Source organism: Quercus lobata, chromosome 11 (assembly GCF_001633185.2).
Source record: "Quercus lobata isolate SW786 chromosome 11, ValleyOak3.0 Primary Assembly, whole genome shotgun sequence".
In the NCBI taxonomy this organism is placed as follows: Eukaryota; Viridiplantae; Streptophyta; class Magnoliopsida; order Fagales; family Fagaceae; genus Quercus; species Quercus lobata.
This window is the reverse complement of record NC_044914.1, coordinates 57,386,641-57,394,989: the sequence shown is the minus strand read 5'-3', so window position 1 is coordinate 57,394,989 and position 8,349 is coordinate 57,386,641.

Below are 8,349 nucleotides of genomic sequence, written 5' to 3'. Positions count from 1 at the left end.
GAATTCATCCAGGCAAAGAGTAGAGCCTAGGAAACTCTCCTTTTTGGTCTGGAGGTGCCTAGGGCCTTTTATAGCCCCGACACGCTTTACAAGGTGGTGCACCTTGTAGGGCCACCACCTCTGAAGCTACTCAAATGGGGTTGATCTTCACACCTCTGGAAATATCTTAACTTCCAGTTTCTAAAAAGGTATGGAACTTAAAAATCCAATAGTCGGATCAAAAGTTATGGCTCCGGGAAATTTGTGATGCATCGATCGGTGCGTTAACCGGTTTTCATGAAATCTCGACCGTTTTAACTCCGATTTCAACCCATGAGTAGTCGTTGGAATAAGAATTTGATAATATTTGCAATGAAATTAGGTTCAACCCATTCTGAAGGCCGGATCAAAATTAGGGTTTTTGGGGTTTACCAAGAGTCGACTCCAAGTCAAACTTGGTCAAAGTTGCCAAAAATCTCCGAGAAGCTCAAGTTTGATGTAAAAATATGAAAATTAATATTTTGAGTGGATTTTGACCTTGTTTGACTTTCGGCCAACCTAGGGTTGACTAGGGGCATTTTGGTCATTTTGGCTAAAAAAGGCACTTTGAGTGCTTCGGCGTTCAACAAGGGTTGCGCCACATCATTCTAGATGTTCTCATGGCCCCATAGAGAGAAGATGATATTTTGGATTTTTCAGGGTCTAGCATGCAAATCGAGGGCGAACAAAATACGGTATCAACAATATGTCTCCTTCCTCTTGGCTTATGGATTCTGCTTGTTGCAACCACATGACACCTCACTCGTCCTTATTTTCTCAACTTGAACCTGCACTACACCCTCTTAATATTCACACAGCTAATGGTTTCACAATGTTTGGTCATAATATAGGTTCTATCTTGACCTCCAACCTCTCATTTCCTAGGGTCTTTAATATTCATAACCTTTCTTACAATTTATTTTCTGTGGGACAATTAGCTGAGTTGGGTTATCGCATTACCTTTGATTATTTTGGGTGTATTATGCAGGATCTGAGGATGGGACAAGAGCTTAGGACTGGTCCCAGAGTTAGGCGTATGTTTCCCGTGGATAACCTTCATCATCTACCTGTTGCTCCTATTTCTATTGCTGCTACAGCTACTGTAGTTTCTTCTATTCCTTCCCTTGCACTTTGGCATGCCCGACTTGGTCACGCATCTTCCTCTCGGGTACAACACTTGGCTTCTAGAGGTTTGTTAGATTTAGTGTTCACAGAAAATTTTGATTGTGTTTCATGTCAGTTAGGAAAACAACCAGCTTTGCCTTTCAATACTAGTGAATCAATGTCCACTAATATCTTTGACGTAATTCATTCTGATGTCTAAGGGCCTTCCTCTACCTCTAGTATTGGTGGATCTCGATATTTTGTTATTTTTGTTGATGATTATTCCCGCTATAGTTGGATTTTTCATATGAAACATCGTTCTGAATTATTGCAAGTATATTCTAATTTTGCAAAAATGGCTAAAACTCATTTTTCCAAACATATCAAAAATTTTCAATCTGATATTGCTCTTGAATACACTCAATATGCTTTCAAAGCTATTTTGCATTCCTATGGCACTGTTCATCAACTAACTTATCCAGGTATCTCTCAGCAAAATGATAGAGCCGAACGAAAACATCGTCATATTCTTGACATTGTTCATGCTCTCCTTCTCTCTGCCAAAGTTCCTGCTCCTTTTTGGGGCGAAGCTACTCTTCATGCTATTCATGCTTTTAATCGCATTCCTAGTCCTATCATCCAAAATCAAACTTCATATGAGCACCTTTTTGGGTCACCTCCAGACTATTACCACCTTCGCTCCTTTGGTTTTGCCTATTTTGTTCTTCTTTAGCCATATAAGTATAACAAACTTGAGCCTCGGTCTAGATTTTGTTGTTTTCTTAGCTATGGTGAAACTCAAAAGGGGTATCGGTGCTATGATCCTGTCTTTCATTGTCTTCATATCTCCCACAATGTTGTCCTTTGGGAACATCACTCCTTTGTCGAGGTCTCTCACTTCTGTGCCTTCCTATCTACCTCCTCTATCTTAGATATTTTTCTAAATGAGCCAAATATTCCTTCTATAATTACTCCTGATGCTCTTATAGACTTCTCTATCCAACTATCAGATATTTTTTATGCCTCTCCTAGAATACCCTTTAATGAATAGATGGAAGATGAACAGGTCAAAGATAAGCCACCCAACCCTGAGCTTGGGTCCCTTACTCCTGTTCCACCTGAAGATCTTGCACAAGACATTCCATCTCATCACTTAACTCGGGTATAATCCAATCCTACACATTTACCTGACTATCATTGTTATACTGCCCTTGCTACACTGTACAAGTCTCACACCTATGTGAGGCCTCCACTGACCCTTTATGGTAGATTACAATAAAAGAGGAACTTGATGCATTATCTAAAAACCATACTTGGAATTTGGTGACTCTCCATCTGGGAAATCTGTGGTTGGTTGTAAGTGGATCTACAATATCAAGACTCACTCCGATAGGTCCATTGAGCGATATAAAGCTAGTCTTGTTGCAAAAGGTTTTACATAGGAGTATGGGATTGAGACTCATCTGTTCATGCCCTCTTAGCTGTTGCCGCTGCTAGTAAATGGGACCTATTTCAGATGGATGTCAAAAATGCCTTCCTTAATGAGAATATAAGTAAAGAAGTTTATATGCATCCTCCTCTTAGTCTCTCTATTGAACCGAACAAGGTTTGTCACTTTCGACGTGCACTTTATGGACTTAAACAAGCTCCATGAGCTTGGTTTGCCAAGTTCAACTCTACCATCTCTCGCTTGGGTTACATTGCTAGTCATTATGATTCTACCTTATTTCTTTGTTGCACTGACAAAGGCACCATTTTGCTTCTCCTATATGTGGATGATATGATCATAACTGGTGATGACCTTAGTGGCATTGATGAACTTAAGGATTTTCTCAGTCAGCAATTTGAGATTAAAAATCTTGGACATCTCAACTACTTCTTGAGTCTTGAAATCACTCATTCCATAGATGGTCTTTATTTTACTCAGATCAAGTATACTTCTGAACTTTTGTCTCGAGCTAGACTCACTAATAGCAAGACTATTGACACTCCAATTGAACTTAATGAGCATCTAACTCCCTCAAGGGGGGGAACCATTGTCTAATCCCTCTCTTTACAGACAATTGGTTGGCAGCCTAGTTTATCTCACTGTCACTTATCCAAACATTTCCTATGCTATTCACCAAGTGAGCCAGTATCTATCTACTCCACAGTCAACTCACTATGTTGTTGTTCTATGCATTCTTCGGTACCTAAAAGGCACTCTCTTCCATGACCTTTTCTACTTTGGTCAGTCTTCTTTTATTCTCCATGCATTCTCTGATGCTAATTGGGTAGGAGATCCTACTAATCGCAAGTCCACCACTGGTTATTGCTTTCTTCTTAGTACTTCTCTGATTTCCTAAAGAAGCAAGAAACAAACCCTTGTGGCCCGCTCCAAGTAGAATACCGTGCCTTTGTTGATACCACATCTGAGCTCCTTTGTCTACGATGACTTCTTAAGGACTCAAGTGTGTCCACATTCTCTACTATTACATTTTATTGTGACAACCAAAGTGCCATTCATATTGCTCACAATGATGTCCTCCACAAACAGCCCACCTTGTTTACTTGTACTACACACTCTGCCTCTTATATAGAGGCACTCTTGTATATTTTATTACTTGAGAAATACAATGCATTCATTCAATATTTCTTACACCTATATATGATATTTGAATAAAATTATGAAGAAACTTTTTAAAAATTTATCCAAAATACATAAGAGAAACTCTTAATTGGTAAGATTTAAAATTTATATTCCAAGAATTGACCTTTTAGCCTAACTAGGCAATGGCAGCTCTAGAAATTTTTCTCAAGGTGTTCCGTAAGAAGCATAAATTATACAATTTAATAAAAAGAGAAATTCATATATTGATAATAACAACAATAAAAAAACACGCAAATACATAAAGTTTACAATTATCTTCTACGAGTTTTCATATTTTGAAATCGGTGCATGATAGTCTCATTATCAATGATACAAGTTATATCTCTTTCAATGTACACAACCAAGCAATCATTCATCCACTAAATGTAGAACAAATTATGGAGCAAAATTTAATTTTATTGACATAAAAAAAACTGAGGGTGTTCACAAAATTTTTTTTTTTTGAAGGGTAAACAAATAAAAATTTTAAATTATTATATATAAAAAAAAAAATTCAGGTCATGGCGGTCCTAGGACCACCCGGGCCTTAAAGTGGCGCCGCCCCTGTAACTAGGAACTACCTTCATGATTGAAAATATTATCAAAATAGAATACTTTTCTTCTTTCCTTTTTTTTTTTTTTTTTTTTTTTTTGGCATACGGTGATTATACAAACCACTAAAAGAATAAAACTCATTAAAAATAATATTAAAATGTTAAGAACCTTGTAACTCACTAATATTGACTAGTCTTTCGTTATCAGCACAACTGGGTTCAAGTCCCCTCTCCCACACACTTGTTGTAACAAATACACACACACACACAAAGAAAAAGACAATATTAAATATTTAGATACATACCCCATCTCATAATGCCATCCAGACAAATTAGCCACTTCAATCAAAGTCATCCTCCATCTTTGCACCTTCTCCTTGTTATCTTTGAATTCTTCTTCATGTTTAGTCAGAGCCATCCCAAACTCATTTCTTAAAGTACTTCTGATGGATCTATGTTATAAAAAATTGGTAGAACTAATTGACCATTTATCCTACATTGAGGAATTTTGATAAATTCATCCAAGCACCAAGCGAAAAATGCATAGTTTTCAAATAATATGATAATCGATATCCTTGAGGTGGCTTTGAGGAGCTCATCTGAAATTTTTTCTCCTCTCCAAATGTCATTATCGATGAATGTGTATAAACCCTTATCACATAAAATCTTATACAAATGACCGGTAAAACCATTATGAGTATTTTTTAATTTGAAACTCAAGTAAACATCATAGTCCCATTGGTAATTGGAATAAGAAGAAGAGGCGGATTCGCTGGCTGTAAAAGCCATTGATATCTATGCTCAAAAGATTGAGAAGATTAAAGATGCAATGAAATGGGAATTACAAGAGAAGCAAAAGAAGCAAGTGAACTAGAGGTTGAAGCTGGATGACAAGTAGGAAAGGGAGTAAACTCTTTGTAAAAAGAGCCTCTAATGAAATTTATCTAGTGCAAGCAAGGTATATCATGTATCCGCTACCTGTATCATTTTTACTTCACCATTGCTGGATCTTGGATTCCTGGATGTGGGTCTGAATCTATTTGTGAGAGAGAGAGAGAGAGAGAGAGATGAAAGGGAGAGAGGGATACTGAGATAAGACACTGACACAAGAAAGCAAGAGATAGTCGAATCATGAAACTAATCTGATAAAGCAGAGGGGAACTAGCTAGATGAAACTAAAAAAAAAAAAAAAAACTAAAAGCGGTGTACGTTGTTTCAAGAGGAAATTAGAAAAGTCAAAAGATACGGGTGGTGTAGTGGCTAATGTTGATCTTGGAGCGATTTTTCTATTTAGTTTTCAAAAAATGTCAATAAGGCTCTATCCCAGAGATGACTTGAATAGATGTTTTTGCCTCATGAAGTCACGCATCTACAGTTACCTAAAGTGTGTAAACTCGAGTTCCTAATAATCTTTTTTTTGGGGGGGGGGGGATAATCGACAAATAAACATAAACATAAAAATAAGTAGCTTTTTTATGTTTTTATTTATTTAAATAGAAGCATTGTAAAATATAGAGATTTTAATTTCAAAATACTTTTTTTTTGGGGATAATCGACAAACAAAACATAAACATAAAAATAAGTAGCTTTATTTATTTATTTATTTATTTAAATAGAAGCATTGTAAAATATAGAGATTTTAAATCTAGACCAAAGAACCGCCAAAATAAAAAAATTGAGTGACATTGTTACTGTATATTCGAATCTGCTTACTGCATTTATAAAATCTGTTTTCTGTTAACTAAAATTGTTCACTGTTCTCTCATAAAAATTGTTAACTGTTTTCTATATAAACTATTTCTAGCATTCTACAAAAATTATTTTTTGTTCAGCATTATTTAAAAAATTGTTCACTCTCTTTTCTGCATAAATTATTTTCTATTCACTATTTAAAAAATTGGTCACTGCTTTCTCATAAAACACCTAGTGAAATCGTGTTTTCTAAATTTAAACGCCAAATCTGAATTTTTTTCATGTTTAAATTTCACAATAATCGAATCTATTTTTCTGCATTGATAAAATCTATTTCTACATTAATAAAATTTGCTATCTGCACATCATGTTTACTGTATATTCTAATCTGCTTACTGCATTCATAAAATCTGTTTTTTGTATTAATTAAAACTATTCATTGTTTTCTAATAAAAATTGTTTACTATTTTCTGCATAAACTATTTCTACGATTTTGCATAAAATTATTTTCTGTTCAACATTATTTAAAAAATTGTTCACTCTCTTTTCTGCGTAAATTATTCTCTGTTCACTATTTAAAAAATTGTTCACTGTTTTCTTATTTACATTTTTTTAAAATATGAAGGTTGCATAAGTACAATAATGATTGATTTACAATTTAAATTGAAAAATAAATAAAAGATGCCTCTATCACCCCAAATGAATGTAGAATGAACTAATGTTAAGCAAAATGACTAGAAGTTCTTTTTTTCAAAGAAAAGGTGACCAAAGGTAGGAGCTAATGGGAAATTCCCATGCTTTCTGAGTGTAATTGAAGGTGGAGGAAAAATTAAGGACATGTTTTATCATTTATGGCATGACCACTAGCATCTGAATTCTTCATTACTGCAAGCTTACAGGCAGGGTGTAGCATGATGCAATTGTTGGACTTATGCTAGATCAAATAATCTATTTTGAATCACTAGAGATGTGTAAAGGTTCAAATATATCAACACATATGTTTACTCTGTTGAAATACTTCAATATTAGCAATTACAATTGTATTGCTAATTAGTAGTCAATAAAAAATTCTATTCCAATCCTAGATTGGTACCAAAAAAAAAAAAATACAAATGCATAAGAATTCTTTTATAGCTTAGTTGACCATAACTTTTATGATAAAAAAAAAAATTCAACAACCAAGGATAGCCAAGTTCGGAGGGGATAATGCAGAAATACTATGTGGGTGTTCTGCAATGTTTCCGACAATGCAAAAAAAAAAAAAAAAAGTTTTCTGCATTGTTAGAAACATTGATCTTTGAGATATGCTGATCTCTTCAAGATCCACCGAGATCATGTCAAGATCCGATCAGGTCTCGCCAGATCCAGCGGCTTTTGGAAAAATCTGGAAAATTTTCTCACAACCCGAAACCGACCAAGGACCCATCTGTACCCGATGAAAATCTGACCACCCGAACCAACACCGTTCACCAATCGGCAGCGGGTCTAGGCATGAGAAACCTGAAGTGATAGGGTCAGTTCCGGGTTAGGCACAAACTCCCAGACCGACCTGTGGACAGCCCTAGTGTTAAGAGGCTTTTGTGCTTTCAACTATTTTTGCATGCCAATGGAATAGAAAAAAACTGATTCTTGCTACTATTATTCACTAAATGATTTCTGCTAATCCTAAAGAATTCATACTGCTCCCCACGATTTTTGATTCCAGTTGCTCCTCGCTATACAATAGTGTCTATTTTACCTATAAAAGGGCCATCCCTTTCAAGTTGTATTTATAACAAAAAAAATTTACTAGCTTTACAGTTGCCCTTTAGTCTTTAGGCTACCTTCCGAAGGTCCTAAACTTGAAACCTTTCCTCAATTCCTGCTCAAGAAAATCTTGTATCAACTATTACTTTCTGTAAAGCAGAATTTGTTATCTCTCTTCAATAATTGCAAGAGATATTAAAGACCTTGCCATTAAAAAAAAAGGCCCAACATGACCCATATTCCAAATATATAAAAAAATTATACGGTACGTGTTAGTCCATCTAAACCTGATCTCCTCCTCTTCTTTTACACACACACACCAAAAAAAAAACTTTTTTTTAAGGAACCATATAACAAATTATATGCGTGTAGGTTATTTCGTGGCTGTTAAGCGAAAAGGAAAAGAACTGAAATGCATTAATGTACGAAAAAGTTCAGGTACTTCTATTTCTCTATTTCTCTAAGGTGTTTCTTTTTTCTTTTCCAACATTACAAAATGTGTAAAGTTGTGATTTCCAATTAGCCTTTATTGGCTTCAATTCCAAGTCAAATTTGATTGTAATTTCTTCAATCATTTTCTTGTATTTATGTGAGCCTATTTGTAAG